Genomic DNA, 18,950 nt, shown 5'->3' with positions numbered 1-18,950 from the left:
TTAGGGTTAGTGGGAGAACGCCAAATACGTTCTTCTAACAAGTCACATGGAATGGCCCCCTTCTCCTTTGCCTGCCTGCAGCTTTCCCATGCCGACAGCCTTCAATCTGGTCATATCTGATTTCTCAGGTGTTGGGGCTGCTATAACAAAGGGTGGTTTAAGCAATAAGCATTTATTTCTCACAATCTTGGAGGCTGGGATCAAGGTTCTGACAGCTTGGTGTCTGGTGAGAGCCCGTTCATAGGCAGCCTTCTTGCTGTTTTCACATGGCAGAAGGGGTGAGAAAGCTTTTGGGGTCTCTTTTATAAGCACTCCATCCTCATGATCTAATTACCTCCCAAAGGACCTACCTCCTAGTATCATGACACTGGGAGTCGGGATTTCAACATTTGAATTTGGGAGGGAGACACAAAAATTCAGCCCATAGCACCTGAAGCCTTCGTTCCTATCCCCGCCCCCCCCCTCCCCCCCCCCCCCCCCCCCCCCCGCCCCAATAAAGGCTTTCTGCTTCGCTGCCTGTCTGCCACATGCAAGAGATGGGACTAACTCCCTTGCTAGAGCAAGCTCGGAATAAATAGCCTTTGCTTGCTCTCATTTGGTGTTCTTCCTTTATTTCCACAGGTGCTTTTTAAAAATTTATATTCCTAGGCCCTACTCCAGACCCACTGAATCAGAATTACTGAAGGAGAGGCCCAGATGTCTGCATTTTAAAGAAGCTCCCCAGGGTGATTCTTTTGCACACAAAATGTGAGAACTATTGCACCTAGTGCCACCCCACAGCACTTCCTCCTCAATTTTGCCTTGTTTAATATTTTCATAAATATTTGAATGAAGATATGGGTGTGCTGATCATATCTGTGATTGCCAGAAAGCTAGAAAAGTTAGTTAATGTGGTAGACATCAGAGTAAAATGAATTTTGACCTAAAAATCTGGAACTATGACTGAAATCGAAGAAGATTACATGTTATAGGAGCTCATGTGACACTGTTAAAATTTAGTGTTACATCTATGTATCTATGTAGTATGCATTTCCGTTTACATATGTTTATGCAGAGGTTGGGCAATGTTTGATTTGTGGGCCTGTATATGAAAATGACCCATACACTTGTACTCCAGTGTTTATAGCAGCACTCTCAACAATAGCCAAATGATGGAAAGAGCCTAAATGTCCATCAACTGATGAATGGATAAAGAAATTGTGGTTTATATACACAATGGAGTACTATGTGGCAATGAGAAAGAATGAAATATGGCCCTTTGTAGCAACATGGATGGAACTGGAGAGTGTGATGCTAAGTGAAATAAGCCATATAGAGAAAGACAGATACCATATGGTTTCACTCTTATGTAGATCCTGAGAAACTTAACAGAAACCCATGGGGGAGGGGAAGGAAAAAAAAAAGAGGTTAGAGTGGCAGAGAACCAAAGCATAAGAGACTCTTAAAAACTGAGAACAAACTGAGGGTTGATGGGGGGTGGGAGGGAGGGGAGGGTGGGTGATGGGTATTGAGGAGGGCACCTTTTGGGATGAGCACTGGATGTTGTATGGAAACCAATTTGACAATAAACTTCATATATTGGGAAAAAAAAAGAAAATGACCCATAGAAGTGAGTTAGCAGAGGTTTTAAAATTTAGTATGGGGAACAGATTTATAATTGCAAAATGTATTAAAAGAGTTAATAATTCCGTTGTATCCTGTGCTTGTTCAATGATCTGGAATATTATGCCTGGCTTGGGCTCCATATTTTAAGAAAAAAGTGAATAAGGAATCGTGTTCAACAAAATAGCTCAAATGACTGAGAATATTTACTCACTTTTGAAAAGCATGTTACCTGAGGTTCCTACTTTTGTTATTTAGCCACAATTCAGACTTTGGCATTCCTATCAACCGTCCATTCTTGTGTGGTATTTCTGTAAAATTTTTTGAAGAGATTTTACTTACATTCTATCCTCAAGAGAGTTTAAAATGAATTTTATACAATCATGTAATTCTACAGGCGGGATGTGAATACATAAAAAAATTTAATGTGCATTTTTAATGTGAAAAAATTCAGGATTTTATCAGATTGACAGCAGGAGACTTGAGTGATGCATCTGTTATAGTTCTGACACTTTTCTCTCAGCAGCCAAATGAGTCTTACAATAGAGGTTTTGAATTTCCCAACTTGCCTGCTTTCTAAGGTTAAAAAAATATATATGCAGCCTGCTATTTGGTTTTTATGTTATGTCATTCTGTCCTAAATTCATGCATTTATTCATTTTTGCATTCATGCTTCTGTTCAATAAGCATCAAGCGCTTCCAATTGTGTGTGCTATACAATGGCTAGCGAGCTATAGGCACTTCACTAAAGAGGATCCCATTGAGTGAGGATGTCAAGACATTCAACCACATGACTGGCACATGATGCGGAGGGGGCTCTTCACATGTATAGTTTCCTTGATCTGTCCTGAGTCTGACCCTGTACGTCCAATATAACAGTCCTGCCACATACGGCTGTTGAGCACTTGCAAGGTGTCTAGTTCAGACTGAGATGAGCTGTAAGCACCGGATTTTGAGGACTGGGTACCAAAAATACATATGTAAATTATTTCATTGATGTTTTATATTGACTGCATGTTGAAATTATGATACTTTTGATACACTGGGTTAAAGTAAAGCATAAAATTACTTTCTCTTGTTTTTCTTTGCCTCCTAAAATCTTGATCCTAGAAAAGTACAAATTACAAATATACCTCTTCGTACGTTATTTTTAGTGCTTCTCTTTTTAAGGCAGCGTCAATGCTTAGGAGCCCAGGCTTGGGGGTTTAGTAGATTCGTGTTTACATCCCAGTTCCCCCATTTGCCAGGGCAGTAGTGAGACTGAATTGGCAAGATGGTAACAATAACAATAAAGGTAAGGATCGTTAATGCTTAAGGCAGCATTTACTAAATGCCAGACCCAACTAAATGCTTTCCATACATTAATTTGTTTGGTTCTTACAGGATCCTGCAGGTAATTACTATTACTATTTCCTTTTTACAGGTGAGGAAACTGAATCACACAGGGATTATGTTAAAACATGTTAAAGCACTTAGAACAGAAGCTGATAATTACTTTTACTGTAATAGTTCTGTTATGTTGCTGTTCCTGGGGTGAGCAGGATGTTGAGAATAGTGCGTGAGGTGACACTACCTGGCATGGGGGGAAGTAACATCAGTTCCTAGGCTGACAACGTGTGTGGATAGAGTAGGTTGGGTTAAGAATTTGCAGCAGTAAATGTCATAATTAACAAACACTACAACAGTGATTTCCAAAGGGGATGATTTTGCCTGGTATATTTGACCATATGTGGAGACATGTCTGTTGTCCAAACTGAGGGGGTACTGCTGGAGCCTAGTGGGTAGAGGTCAGGGTGGCTGCTAAACTTCCTGTGATGCACAGGGTATTACCCCACAGGAGAGCGTGATCTGGCCTCAAATGTCAGTAGTGTTGAGGTTGAGAAACCCTGCCCAACAAGGGTGAGAAAAAGAAAGGCTGGCAGAAGGGATAGAAAGATGGAAGAAAAGAAGGGAAGGGAAGGAGGGATGGAGAGAGGAAGGGAGGAAGGAATGAAAGAAGAGGGGGAGGGGTGTCTGGGCGGCTCAGTCGGTTAAGCATCCGACTCTGGCTTAGGTCATAATCTTATGGTTCCTGGGTTCGAGCCCTGCGTCAGGTTCTGTGCTGATAGCTCAGAGCCTGGAGCCTGCTTAAGATTCTGTCTGTCTTTCTCCGCCCCTCCTCTGCTCACACTCTGCCTCTCTCTCTCTCAAAAATAGAAATAAAAATTTAAAAAAAAATTTAAAAAGAAAGAAAGAAGGGAGGGAGATAGTATACATTCATTTTTTTTTTTCAGTTTTGATCATGCCTTTCTTGGAAAGATGACAACAGAGGAGTATTAAGATTCTCATTAATATGACTGCAACAAAAGTTTAAGTATAGATTTATTATTTCAGCATCATCCTTAGCAAAGTTAGAGTAGGGCCAGTGAAACAAGATCCATCTCCAGTGACTTTTTCATTCCCTGTGGAGCGATAAGGCCATTTATTCCTGGCCAGTGACAGATCAGTTCATCTGATCCTGTGGTCTATTGTTTCTGTTTCCTAAGTGTTAAGCAGTACATCCTCAACCAACCCCCTCTCTCATCTCAAAAAGCCTGTTTTTCTGATACAATTTTGAAGATTTCTTCAATGCAAGAGGACTACCTTTCTTTGGTTTAGATGATATTTATTTTTTTATTATTTAAAAAAATTGGTAATGTTTATTTTTGAGAGAGAGAGAGAGAGAGAGAGCGCCAGAGCACAAGCAGGGGAGGGGCAGAGAGAGGGAGACACAGAATCCAAAGCAGGCTCCAGGCTCTGAGCTGTGGGCCCAGAGCCTGACAACCCAGGGCTCCAACTCCCTGAGTTGAAGTCAGACGCTTAACCAAATGAGCTACTGAGGTGCCCCTGGATGAGATTTTAGAAGTAAACTGTGGATTGGAAAGAGAGTGATCTAGGGTTTTGGTTGTGAATCATTAATTTATCCCTATTTAGTGAATTTTGCATAGTAATTTCAAGAGGTGACTGTTTCCTGGGGCTGGAGGGCCATTTCCCTCTGAAGACAGATGCTTGAAAACAAAAATAATCCTGAAACAATTTCTCAAAGAAATCCCCGATCAGACTGTTTTGGCTCTGAGGGAGTGCTTAAGAACTTTATAAAATGTGAAAACTTAAACACTAGGGAGAATGCATTGTTTATAATGTTTAAAATTACATACTCTGTAATCTTTTTAGCAATAAAACTCTTTCCATCAATGGTAATTTATGAGTGCTGTTTCAAGAAGAGATCATTATATTGGTTTTTCTCTATATATGCAACTCTAATGGAAAATAGGAATCAATTGTATTAAAACATATGGATTTTCTATTGGCTGATTTTTCAGGTGTCACAGACTTCATGTCTATAAATTTGTAGCTCTATACAAAACTGAAAATAAGAAATATAAACTTCCATCTTGTTTTACTGGGATGCTTTCCAAATATCAAGCACTGGTGTGTAATATATTTAAAGGCCAGTCACGAGGCAGAGAACGGGAATGATGTCCACCAGAGATGGTGGGATTTTCATGGAAAAACTTTGCAGTGGCACTGCAGGGTAAACACGGTGAGTAAACACATTATGAGTCATTTATACTCTGGAATAACAAGCCGTCTTTACAAAAGAATGAGATTGCTCCCTATGCCCTGACACAAGTAAAATTGTGGAGACATTGTTAAATTGAAAACCACAAGTTGCAGAGCAACTTGTAAAGATGATTTATTCATGAAAAAGAAAACCCCAAAGATACATATGTATAAGTACACACATATGTATGCAAATGTATACAATAGGAATTGAACAAAAGGCTGAACACAAAGCCTGGCCACTGGACAGGGAGAGAACTTGGGATTGTGGGCATGCAGAACAGCGACGCTCTGGATTTATTCCTGAGGTATCTGTTTTTATTTGAATTTTTTATATAAGCATCAAATCATACATTATTGACATTAAAGAGTGAAAATGTTATTAATAGCAGTGAAAACATCTCCCTTATGTTGTCTTCATCTCCCATGTCTGGTTTGAGTTTAGGAAGGCAGACATACACACACACACACACACACACACACACACACACACACACGCGCGCACACACACACACACACACGCACACACACCTCTTTTGTAGGTCTAGCAGTTATAGCTCTCGGGGAAATCTTCATTTGCTCCTTGGAAACTTTGAATGCAGAGTTGTTTGGGGTTGTGGACTAGTGGGGAAGGAGCTCTGCTTGCATAGGGAACGTATTTAAAAGAAGCGTTTCTGTTTTTGCTTTTGTTTCTGCATGAGTGTGAGGATGGAAAGTGTGCGAACTATCTGGGAATTTGACACAACTGCAGCCAGTTTTGAGGAGAAATGAGACTGAAAGTGTTGCAGTGCTGTGGTTGACCCTGTCTTTTCTTTAGTCCTGTGTGGCCTGGCTTCACCACTTGCCCTCAGAGGACCTTGGGACTACGATCTTGACTGGGGCTCTGGTGCTCCAAAAAGGCTTGTCTGCGGACTCCTGAAGTGGTAACATTTTGTTTCTGAACCTGACGAATAAAAGACCATGGAGAGTACTCAGTAATAAGACAGGGTTTCTTCGGATGACTTTCGAGTCAGTCGTCTGCAAAAGAGGACTATATTCTTGCTAGGTCGACAAGTTACTGTTCTTAGAAACTTAGCTCTTTATATATTTATGTCTGTCATAAATTTATGGCTTTTAAGCTTAGCCTTGGTAACAGCGCGCAAGATTCTCTGCACTGGTGAGGTTACCCTCCTCCCCTCCCTGTCTGTACAGAGAAGGAAAGAACCCTGCTGTGGTTTCCTAAATCCTCTGTGCGAGATGGATAAAGTGGTGTTAGTGGAACAGCAATGGAGGAGGAGCTAAAACCTGGGTTCCTGCTTTAGCTATATGACCCTGGATAGATTCCCTAACCTCTCTGAGTCTCAATTTCCTCATCTCTAAGGCGGGCTTAATAATTCCTCTGTGTATCTCACAGGGCATTGGGGAAATAAATGAGATCTGTGTGGACACATTTTATAAGGTGCAGCTCCTTTTGTAGATCTCAGTATCTGAATTTAACAGACTGTTTTGTAATTATCTCTTTTGAATTGCATCTCCCACTGAATTTTTAAGCTCCTTCAGCTGATATAGTATCTTTGCATCCTTAGTCAGACACATAGTAGTAGTTTAAAAAATGTTTCCTGTAAGATTGCCAGTTATTGAAATATAACATAATGGAACCTCAAAGTTGTTAAGGAGTATAAAACTCCAATGAGACCATTTTGGAGTAGGACCATTTAATTTTCTCCACGAAGGGAGTACAAGAGGACTAATATTCTTTCCTACAGGATTTCTTACTTCCTAGGAGGACTTGGCATAATTTGATTTGATTGTGGTGAAAGAGGAGTATAACATTATTACCTTCATTTCTTTGTATTTATTTAGCTCAGTTGGCTATAGCGCTTTCCAATCTTTTTCCTATCGTGGCATACATAGAAAATGACCATGTTTGTATGGCACACGGAATACTCAGTTGAGGTTTGATATAGTGCCCGAGGATGTGGACTCCGTCTGCCCTGCACTGCTCCCAGCCACTCTGAAGGCTAAAAAATAACAGAGACCATATTTTGTCACTTGCCATCATGGACGACAAAGCAGTTAAGAAACTCCAGGTGAGAGCATGTACTGAATTGCATAGTGTCCCCTCAAATTCACGTCCACCCAGAGCTTCAGAACTTGGAAACAAAGTCTTTGCAGATTTGATTAGTTAATACACAGAGAGAACATCTACATGATGGCAGAGGCTATCAGAAATTTGAGCGATGTTTGATCTGCAAACCAGGGAACCCTAAATATTTCTGGAAGCCACAAGAAACTAAGAGAGACACATGAAACGGATTCACCCTCACAGTCTCCAGAAGGAATCAAATTTGCCAATAACTTGATTTTGTACTCCTGGCCTTCAGAAATGTGAGAGAAAAAAAATCTGTTGTTTTAAGCCACTTAGTTCATGGTATTTTAGGTTGTCAGCCCTAAGAAACTAATATAGAGCATAATAGAAAATAATCCAAGATCACGGATATTTTTGGAAATGCAACACCAAGATTGCCAATGTCTGCCTGGCCATGCGGTAATAACATGGAAGCAGCCATGGTACCTTCTCATTACAATAATTTATAAAATACATTTCATCTGACACACAATAGGATCCACTGTATAAACACAGTGGCGTTGTGAAAATTAGGTAATCGTTTCTCAAAATCTGGTTTTCAAAATAGCAGCATCAGTGGCATCTGGGAACAAGTTTAAAAAGGCAAATTCTTGGCCCCTGCTAGACCTACTGATTCAGAAACCAAAGGTAGGACCCAGCAGTCTGTGGTTTAAAAACCTCTCCAGGGGATTCCAAGTTTTGACCCCATTAGGAGACTGGCATACCTGTTGCAATGGGAGAGAGAGATTGAACTCCATTGTGCTGACACAAAAGATGGGAGCACCTTTAAGTGCTGGGGTGAGCTGGTAGAAAAGTATTCCAGGATATGAGGGGGAGGTTGGTCAATGTGACCAGACCACCTGTATCTGCTGTTAGGTGCTTAGTGGAAATTCGGCTCTATCTCCCCTCAGAGACTGGGATAAAAGGGTACTGCCTTACTTGATGATTATGTTTCAAAAGGATGGTTTCCAGGTTCTTGACAAATACATTCCTGGGATGTGAAACTGGCAAGAGGCTTGGAGGAAATTGTTTATATCTCAGAATGGCAGAGTAAGAATTCATAATTAATTCAATTCATAATTGTTTATATCTCAGAATGGCAGAGTAATTGAATTTAGAAAATTCAAATTTTCTAAAGTAAATGATCTAAGTGAGGGGAAGTCTTCAAATCAGGAAGGAACGTGCCTAAGCTGAGGGGAAATTAAGGTGGTCTTGGTCAGTTTCCTTCTGCATTTTCTTTCTGCCCATGAGCCTTAAAATCAACTTGTCAAGATGCAAAACACTCCGTTGGAGTTTTTGTTAAAATTCTTGACTTTGTAAACTTAATTTAGGAAGTACTGAATTTTTTTCATCGGGGACATGGTCTTTCCATTTTTTCTAGTCTCCTTTCATATTCATATTGTTCAGTAAATTTTTGATGATGTATTTCATTTTTGTCCTATACAATTCTAATAGGCTTTATTCCTAGATACTCAATATTTGCAGCATAGTATTTTTTTATTTTATTAAAAAATTTTTAATGGCATAATATTTTTTAATTATATTTTTCTCAAAGGTCATGCTGGAATATTGGAAAATCATTTATTTTGTTGTTGTTGCTTTTCTTGGGTTCTTATTAGTTTTGAATATTTTCATTAATTACCTTAAATTTTCTAGGGAAATGATCATACCCTAAAATAAAGGCATAGGGACATTCCATTTCAATGTTATGCCCTTTATTTTATAGATGAAACAGAAGAAATACAGAGATTCAACTTGATTTCTAGTAAGTGATAGATCTGAGATTTTAAGTATTCTCTAATTCCGAGTGTTTGCTTATGCTATACTGACACTCAACTGTTCTTGAGGCTTTATTTTTTCAGATACATTTGTTAGTTCTTTAAGTTTTTACATCATTGTGTATGTTAAATTCAGTATATGTAGGTGACTCTTTGAAAAAGTAACACGATGAAGTGTATGTATCTTGTCAGTGAATCCTGATAATTGATTAGAAGCAACAACAGACAAGGATGTAGTTGTTTCACTCAAATAGCCTCATGGTTTGTTGGGCATATTGTTAAGTATTTGATGATTGAGTAATACATTGCCTCTCTCCAACCCCCACAGTCTACTTCCAGACTTTCAAAAATTTGTGGAAAGATGCAGTTACATAACTATAAATGCACATGAAACTAATGGATTGTTTACAAATATTAAGGCCTTTACAATATTGTTATGGGAGGATTGAACAGAACCCTTCAGCTTGCCTTCAAGTTTCTTTAGTATTTTAGGGGGACTGGTTGACCACTATGCTGCAACTATGCTGTTACACACTAAATATCATGGAAATGTACACGTGCACTGGATTTTCCTTTTCCCTTTGTTGCTTTGTTTCTAAAGTGCTGAGTTCTGCTAAAAGTTTTGGATTGAAATCAAATTCTGGAAAGCTTTGGCAATGTTGCTGAAATGATATCCCAGTATATTATCCTTTAATGAAACAAGTATAGAGAGCTGATTGATTTATGGAGCAATTTTTTGCATCATTACCTGTCTCGATTGTATACAAATGGTTTTTTATTTTCACTGTTTTGAAAGAACCATTTAATTTTAATATGCATATTTTGAAATCTGATATCTTAGTTAGCAACAGGATCCTGCAAAAGTTTTTATGCCCAATTCTTCTGAAACTCAAGAAGATGTTTATTCATTTTCAGATACTTTAATTGTATTGTCTGAATATGACATTTAACTAAAATGTACTTCTCTTGCCTGACTGCCTCCTCCTAAGAACAAAGCTGAGTATTCTATTTCTCAGTCTAATTTAAACTGATGTGACCATAATCATTTTTTTAAAGCATGTGTTCAAAAATTCTTCCAGGCTCACAAAAATTTGCCCATCATAGTGAGGTTTTGTACTGCATTTTAGAGTTTATTTTTTAAACTAGAGTGTAATTTCAAATGAGTGTTATTCCTGTAAGAACTACCTTTTTAACTAGCCTGTTCCTTAACTTCCTGCCATGGTTGGAATTTTTAACACTGACCATGTGGCTTTGATGAGGCTCTAAAATATAATAGTGCAATTTGGAAAAGACAAGGTAGTTATCTTGTTGGCATCTGCTGAGTAGCCCTTGTCTCTGACTACTCATTGAATAAATACTACAACTAATAGAAACTTTAAGCATTCAATATACATATTGGGTTTTGGTCTTATTTACCTTTGTATATTAGATGAACCTAGAAAAGAGAAAACTGAAATCTGTGTTAACACAGTTCTCGGCCGCTCAGTTGGTTAAGCCTCTGACTCTTGGTTTTGGCTCAGATCTTGATCTGAACGGTTCCTGAGTTCAAGCCCAACGTTGGGCTCTTTGCTGGCAGCATGAGCTTGTTTGGGATCCTCTCTCTTTCTCTCCCTCTGCCTCTCCTCCACTCACTCTCTCTCTCAAAGTAAATAAACATTAATTAAAAAAATATATATAGCTCTCAGGAACTGTTTTGGTTGATTTCTCAGTCAAAATCGGTTCAATGAAGGCACAAAGTCAAACCAATAATTTGTCATCAAGCAAGCCTTACAAGAGCAATCCTGATACTCAATTTTTCCCTTTATATCTGGTTGGACTTCAGGTATAGTCTTGGTATAACCTTATATTTGTACTGAAGACAATTAGACTTTCTTTCTATACTATGAATGCATCTGAGGAGTTTGTACAAGACAGTATACCATGCATATCACATATCTGTGATTTTTTTTATTAAAATTTTTTTTAACGTTTATTTATTTTTGAGACAGAGAGAGGCACAGCATGAACGGGGGAGGGGCAGAGAGCGAGGGAGACACAGAATCGGAAACAGGCTCCAGGCTCTGAGCCATCAGCCCAGAGCCCGACGCGGGGCTCGAACTCGCACACCGCGAGATCGTGACCTGAGCTAAAGTCGGAAGCTTAACCGACTGAGCCACCCAGGCGCCCCTACATATCTGTGATTTAATTGAACCCTCACAACAGTCCTATAAGTCATGTATTATTACCACTTCATTGATAAGAAAACAAGTTCAATAAAGTTGACAGACTTGCCTAGTATCACATGCGTGGTAAATGACAGAGCTGTGATTAGACCCTAACTTTGACTCCAAAGCTGTGCACTCTTTTCCTATGAAAGATCAGAACCTCGACCACTTGTTTCTACTCTGCCACTAAACATTCAGGAGGTGACTTTCTTACTTTTTCTAAATATAAAATTAAATTAAAAAGTCTGTGAGTGATTTAAAAGAAAAATATATTTATATCGAGGTCTGTCACATAGAGATATTGCTTGGCATCATTCGGAAATCTTGTCAGAACGTTCTCAGTTCTAGTGTCTGAGTCATTGCCAAGAGTAAAAACGTAAGCTTCAGGTTTCATCTCCATGGGTATTACAATACAGTCTCATGATCAAATTACTGAAGAATGGCAAAGTAGACACTTCATTTCATACAATACAGAAGAAGACACATTCCTAAAGGGTCAGCACTGCCATTTCTTATATGCAATATCTTCTGAAGATTCCCTAACATTTTGCATTCAACTGCTATTTCCTGAAAACATGCAATTTCTTGTGTATGTTAAGTGAATGAATGTCCTTTAAAAATCTTCTCCCGTGAACTATTCCATCAGATTTTACCTTAAAGGCTGGCAACTTTCCTCTCAACCAGAATATACTTCGAGAACTTTTGAGAACAGATAACTCAGACTGCAGAAGCAGATAAGACAATCTGTGCAACTGTCTCTTGGGAAGATAATTTTACTGCCTAGTAACCATCTGGATTGCGTCATTGGTGAGCTAAATGGACATCAATACACTTTTCTGAACTCTCACACATTTTTTGCAAAGAAACAGACATCACAAGGGTTGCAGGCTGATTATTTCGCATCATTTCAAAGTCATTGCATCTTTCTACAATCTAGGTACACAGCATCATGAGTCACTAATATACTCGCTAGTCATTGAACTCTGTTTCCCATACATGTGCATGATTTTTGTAGTCATCAGTGTGTCAGGTATTTTATTCCTTCATTGGTTACAATTGTGAGTTATCACTAACAATTAACATTTTATTTACTTTCTTTGCTTTTTTATAATGATTTACCAAAGGTCCACTCCCAGAGACATGCATGTATTTGTTAGTTGAGTTTTAGATTCATATTCAATTGTGGGGCAGTAGGGGGTATGCTTGTGTGTGCAGAGGGCTATGGATATGTTGGATTAAGATCATGTGCTGGGCTTCATTTTTTTATTTTTATTTTTTTAAGTTCATTTATTTATTTTTTTTTTTTTTTTTTTTTTTTTTTTTTTATTTCATTTTTGGGACAGAGAGAGACAGAGCATGAACGGGGGAGGGGCAGAGAGAGAGGGAGACACAGAATCGGAAACAGGCTCCAGGCTCCGAGCCATCAGCCCAGAGCCTGACGCGGGGCTCGAACTCACGGACCGCGAGATCGTGACCTGGCTGAAGTCGGACGCTTAACCGACTGCGCCACCCAGGCGCCCCTCATTTATTTATTTTTAAGACAGACAATACACAGGAGGAGCAGGAGAGAGGGACATAGAGGGAGCGAGCGAGAGAGAGAGAGAGAGAGAGAGAAGCCCAAGCAGGCTCTGCACTGTCCCCACAGAGCCTGACACAGGGCTCCAACCCACGAACTGCAAGATTGTGACCTGAGCCTAAGTCATACACTTAACCGACTGAGCCACCCAGGCACCCCAAGGTCATGTGCTATACTTTGGTTGATGTTTTACTTATTCTCTTATTTTCTTCACCATATTTTATAGCATAATCTCAGAACATATTCTAATTTCTCCAAATACAGGAAGAAAACTTGACCAAACAAACTCTTTTTTGCTAAGACTGGAAGAAGTTTATTAGAAGAGACGGATTGACTATTTAAGTTTCTGTTTCTATGAAAGCAACTATTTAATTGGACAGTTACCTTTTCCCCTTAGCAAATACTTTCTGGTTATCTCTACTTTTTAACAAGGTTCTGTAATATTATGACAGTCATTGAACTACAGGACACTATTTTACTGAAGCATTTTATGTGATAATGCCACCTTCTTAAAATGAGGCTTACAAAAAAATTTGTTTAATCTTTACCAATCTAACAAATGTATTATGAGAGTAAAATGCTGTGTGAAAGAGTTATAACACTCCATTGCTATTTTATGCCTTTGTTCGTTGTTAAATGCTAAAAGGAGAAAAAACCCTGTCCTTTATCCATAAGAGAAAAGATGATATAGTGTCATCAGTCTCCAATATAAGATTACAAGTGAGGCATTACTTTTATTTTGAATCCTTAAAAACATTTTCTGGAGAGAAGTAAAAACATTTTCTGAAGAGAAGTTAAAGATAGAATTTTCTTTGAACATCTGTGTAATATAGGTTATGAAAGTAAAAGAAATCCAACTATTTGTATACATGGGTCTTTTATTCGGAAATATGCTATGTAATCACTGTACTAAAAGACTAATAGACGGTCAAGGTAAATATAACAGTGGGAACAGAGTTTAAGAACCCAGTGGGTCCTAAATCTAGGTCACTGTAGTTCTAGAAAGCAGCTCTTCTCTGGATGTTTTTCTTCACTCCATTAGAAATATTTATAACTTTACTTTTAAATATTGTTCATTTTGATTTCTGCTAACACACTTGGGAAAGAGGCAGAAGACAGTCTGTCTGAAGATGATGAAATCATATCTTTTCACGCAATATGTTTTTAACATAAGAAGTCAAAAACAAACAAACAGGCATTTTTTTTCTTTAAACTGAGAGTGCTGGAGATTCTTTTCAAACATGATTTCAACAATAAGCAAGGGCTATCTCAGTCTTTTAAAGACGATAAAATTGGTATCGTGAAAAAGTGTGCTGGCATTTTCTACTTACTACATGTGAAGAAAACACTAAACACCCTGTCACTATCCAAATCCTCACTGGCTGCTATTTAAAATAAGCAATAGACAAAGAATTGCCATTCTCATGGTGCGTGTGCTGGACAACATCCAAGAACAGTCACTGACTGTTCATGATTACACTTGTTACAAAATTGGCTGTTTCATACCTGGGGACAACTTTTATTTCAACATTACCTTTCACTGAATAATGTCCCTGAGAGGGTGCTGGCAATAATTAAAGCAGGTTTCCCCATTGTACCCATGTTTCAGTGTATGTGAGAATTGTACCTCGCAGGTCTTGCTGTGCCATATGGATTTGCCATAGGGAAAGCAAAGAAATGGTATGGACACTTGGGGGCCTCTTAAGAGTGGAACAAGGGAAGGTATAGATGCTGTGTAAACATAGCAGAGTCAGGAGATACTCTTAGTTTAATGGTTAAATGCATAGCTTTGAAAATAAGCAGCCTGACCTAAATAAGCAGGTAGACCCAAAATATGGTCTACCATATTTTAATATGGGAACTTGACCAAGTTAATTACTCTCATAGTCTCAGTTTCTTCACCTGTGAAATGACCTTATAATAGTTACCTGTCTCATAGGAATGTGATAAATATAAAGAGGTTGTTTATGTGAATCACTTATACAGGGAGGACTCTCAGTGCTGCTATCATCATCATCATTATCATTGAGACATCTAGAAGTTTATTTTGTTTTGGTTTTAGTTTTTTTTTATTTTTATTTTTTTTTTTTATTTGAAAGAGAGAGAGAAGGAGCAAGGGAGAGGAGCAGAAGGAGAGAGAGAGAAATAGTCTGAAGCAGGCTCCAGACTCAGCACGGAGTCCTATGCAGGAGTCCATCCCAGGACCCTGGGATCATAACCTAGCTGAAATTAAGAGTTGAGCACTTGACCTTTATTGACTGAGCCACCCAGGCGCCTCTAGAAGTTTATTTTGAATTCTAGACTCAACAAGGGTAAATGCCATTTATGTAACCTCAGTTCATAGACTACCAGAAACAGATTGTATTTTAGGTTCTTGATTTTAATAAATATACCTACCTGTCAGATGTATACTCATTCTTGACTTCTATCATAGTGTACTCTAGCTGATCTGTTGTTTTTTTAAGAGTTTTTTTTTTTTTAAGTTTATTTATTTTGAGAGAGACAGAGCGAGAGAGCAGAGCACGAATGGGGGAGGGGCAGAGAGAGCCCAAACAGGCTCCATGCTGTCAGCACAGAGCCTGATGTGGGGTTCCATCTCATGAATTGAGAGTTCATGACCTGTGTCAAGATCAAGAGTCAGTCACGTGCTTAACTGACTGAGCCATCCAGGCACCCCATGGTCTGTTGTTTTTGATAAGGAATTTTAGAAAACAACAAAAGGGATACATTGATTCAAACCAAATGAAGATAAGTAGAAAACATTTACATAATTCGTGAGTTGTATTTTATGTATTAATACAACCAAATGTATATATTGGACTTGTGCATATATCTTTTTTTTTTTTTTTTGAAACAAAATGATTGAAACCTGAAGGTGACTCTTTTGGTGGTTTTTTAGAGACTTTTAGGCTAAATAGGAAGATTTGGGAATAGGCAGAACTTTTGGCACCTCTCAGATAATGCCACTTTATTACTCACCTCTTTACTTATGCCTAAAATATTAGATGAAAATACAGCAGAGGTGAGACAGGGGTGCAGAGTTTCTAATTCCTTCCTCATTTTTGAAGCTCAGTATGTTTCATGTTTTACAGCTTTAGACATTGATATCTACAAATCATGCTTAAAAGTTCTACTTCTTATAAGAAAATCATGAAATAAGGATGGAATAATGATCATAACTGAAAGAGAAGTTTGACGGTATCTCTCAGCAAAAACATCCTCAACTTTTGTATCTTCAACTTGTTTGCTGTTGATCAGTTGCGTAAGTTGCTTTTTTTTTTCTTAAATTAGGAAAAATGACTTGAACTTTCATATTGTTTTTGATATTTAGTCATTTGCCTTATATTCTCTTTATTCCAGTAAAATATATTTTAATTCCAGAATCATATTTCACTTAATTGGCTCTCCTCTCTAGAAATACCCTGTAAAATAATCTTTTTATTACTTATTTATTATATGGAGGTATAAAAATTTAAATTATTTATTTTAAATAATTATAAATATAAAGTAATATAAATATAAATAATTTAATAATTATTAAATAAATGTAAATAACTATAAATATAAAATATTTATTTATTATTTATTATTACTTATTTGTTATATGGAGGTATAAAAATTTATGGGATAAAAGGTCTAAAATAGATCTCATGTCAACATGGCAGACTGAGCTGGGAAAACTCCCTTTTTCACTTCAGCCATATATTAGGTTGATCATTAGACTACAATAATATAGAAGTAGTTTAGGATGAGAGATCAGAGTTGGCCCTTCAATTATTCAGGAAGAGAATAGAGATATTGATTAACGTTAAATCTTTTTAAGTATCCATGTTAAAAATTTAAAGTTAGCTACTTAAAGAATAAAAATAGAGTGCATAATTTCTAAATAAAGGTGGCTTGGAACACTTAAAAAAGCCCCAGCAAACTCAATCCAACAGATCGTAGAAAAGATGAAAATATAAGCAAAAATGGTAAATAAAAGACAAAAAATTAATGATGGTAAAAGTAAAATTATTCAGAAATTAGATTACATAAGAGAGAAAATTAAATTATGCAATGCACAGGAGATATCCATAAAGGAATATAATTCAGAAATGTTAAGAATATGGAAATTAAAAAAATTTGCTGAGAAATACTAAGCAAAAGAAAGCTGGTGTGCCAATATAAATATCAGACAAAATACAATTTAATGCAAAACCATTAACAGGAATGGTGTCAGTACATGACGAAGGAAATGTTTCACCAGGAGTATAAAATGATACTTTTATGGGCAAAGACAACACAGTCTCAAATATAGAAAGCAAATATTTATTTCATTGCAAGGAAAACATTTAAATGTTTCCTAATTATACTAGAAGATTTTTATATTCTTCTCTCATTAGGCAAAAATTAGTATAGGAACTGAAGATTTGAAGAACTCATTATCAAACTTAATGTAAGAGATATATATGAACCCTGTAAATTGAAAACATACTTTTCAACAGCACATATGAATCATTTACAATTATTTTCACATACTAGATTACAAAGGATGTCTTTAGGAATTCAGAAGAGTATGGAAATGTCCAATATCATAAAGTGAATGTGAAAGAATACAATGAATGAAAGAGAAAATTTAAAAATAACTCATTATTTCATCATCCAGATATACATAGTATTAGTATCTGATATGTAGATTTAGTATTTTTATGCAATTTGTGGCAGAGGCAGCTAAATATTCCCAGAACCCATTCTCCTCTTCCTTGTTTCCCTATAGAAATAGACCACCACTCTCTTTTGAGATTTTAAGAGGGCACATGGCTACCCAAGTAGTGACTACATTTTCTAGCTGCCCTTCAAGCTTTCCTTCAGTGTGAATTAAATAAATTCGCTCATAAGCTAGCTTCAGCCATGCAGATACTAGTAAGAGATCTGTGAACTCCTGAAGACAGCCTGAAACAGCGTAGAAGTGTGTGTGTGTGTGTGTGTGTGTGTGTGTGTGTGCACGCACACATGCACACAGGCAAACACATGCACATTTTTCTGAGGTGAGGGTTCAAACCTTTCATCAAATCTGTGAACCCCTATTTTCAAAAGAAAAAAATTAAAATCTGTGCCCTAGGGTTCATGAATTGTCAAGACTGAAGAAATATCGGATTCCTGAAGATCCTCATGGGGATCAGGTGACTGCATGTCCTAGTTCATATGGATGTTACATAAGTGAAAAATAAGCCTTTATCTTGCTTAAGTCATTGTGTTTTGGGGTATCTTTGTTACGGCAGTTTGGTTCGTACCTAACAAATAGAGAATTATTTTATTTTTATTGTATTACTTAATTTAATTTAATTTGAAATCTGATCATGAAGTTACATTTTACGATCTGATTTTACAATTAGTATATCGGGACCCCTGAGTAGCTCAGTTGGTTAAGCGTCAGTCCAACTTAGGCTCAGGTCATGATCTCACAGTCCTTGAGTTCCAGCTCTGCGTTGGGCTCTGTGCTGACAGCTCAGAGCCTGGAGTTTGCTTCAGATTCTGTGTCTCCTCCCTCTCTGCCCCTCCCCTGCTCGTGGTCTCTCTCTCTCTCTCTGTCTCAAACATGAATAAACATTAAAATAAAATTTAAAAAATAAAATTAGTATATCAACAGTTTTCTACCCCACTACATTGTTTTACATCATTTTTCATACTCTTCCATTGTATAAATAAGCCATAATTTAAAGATTTCACTTTCTTAGAAACAGGCCCTTTCTAATTTTTCTCTGTGGTAAACAGGGTTTATTGCTGAGTTTATAAACATTGCTGAGTTGCTAAATCATTGTTCACATTTGTGGTTATTTCTTTAGAATAAATATGTAGAAACAAAATGGCATTTTTTATGCATTTAAGGCCCGTTTGCATTTCCTTCATTATGTATTAATATTACTGAAGAATCTGTCACATAACTGTAGTTTCATTCAAAGCCATCAAGAGTTTTGTTCTAATGTATGCCCAGATGCTCACATCATTCCATCAGTTAATCTGAATTTAACTGAAAAGTATGCAAGAATCCTCACTATACAGGACAATAATCTCCTTACCAACTCTGAAGAGTAAAGTCACAACACTTTGTCTAAGAAATG

The 18,950-nt window shown here is 37.4% G+C and overlaps 1 long non-coding RNA gene across 3 annotated transcripts in view; it reads left to right on the top strand.

Annotated features, from left to right (window-relative positions):
- LOC122211173 overlaps nt 1-18,950 on the top strand; it is a 239,316-nt gene that overhangs the window by 161,554 nt on the left and 58,812 nt on the right. For 2 of the 3 annotated variants that reach the window (XR_006198540.1, XR_006198538.1), the window contains exons 4-5: nt 11,920-12,080; nt 15,942-16,111. This is a non-coding gene — a long non-coding RNA (uncharacterized LOC122211173). The remainder of the gene's footprint in view (nt 1-11,919; nt 12,081-15,941; nt 16,112-18,950) is intronic. The other variant, XR_006198539.1, reaches the window with a different exon arrangement.

Source organism: Panthera leo, chromosome F2, assembly GCF_018350215.1.
Source record: "Panthera leo isolate Ple1 chromosome F2, P.leo_Ple1_pat1.1, whole genome shotgun sequence".
Lineage (NCBI taxonomy): Eukaryota > Metazoa > Chordata > Mammalia > Carnivora > Felidae > Panthera > Panthera leo.
Note: the sequence above shows the minus strand (reverse complement) of the source record. Positions and strands in the feature narration are given on the sequence as shown.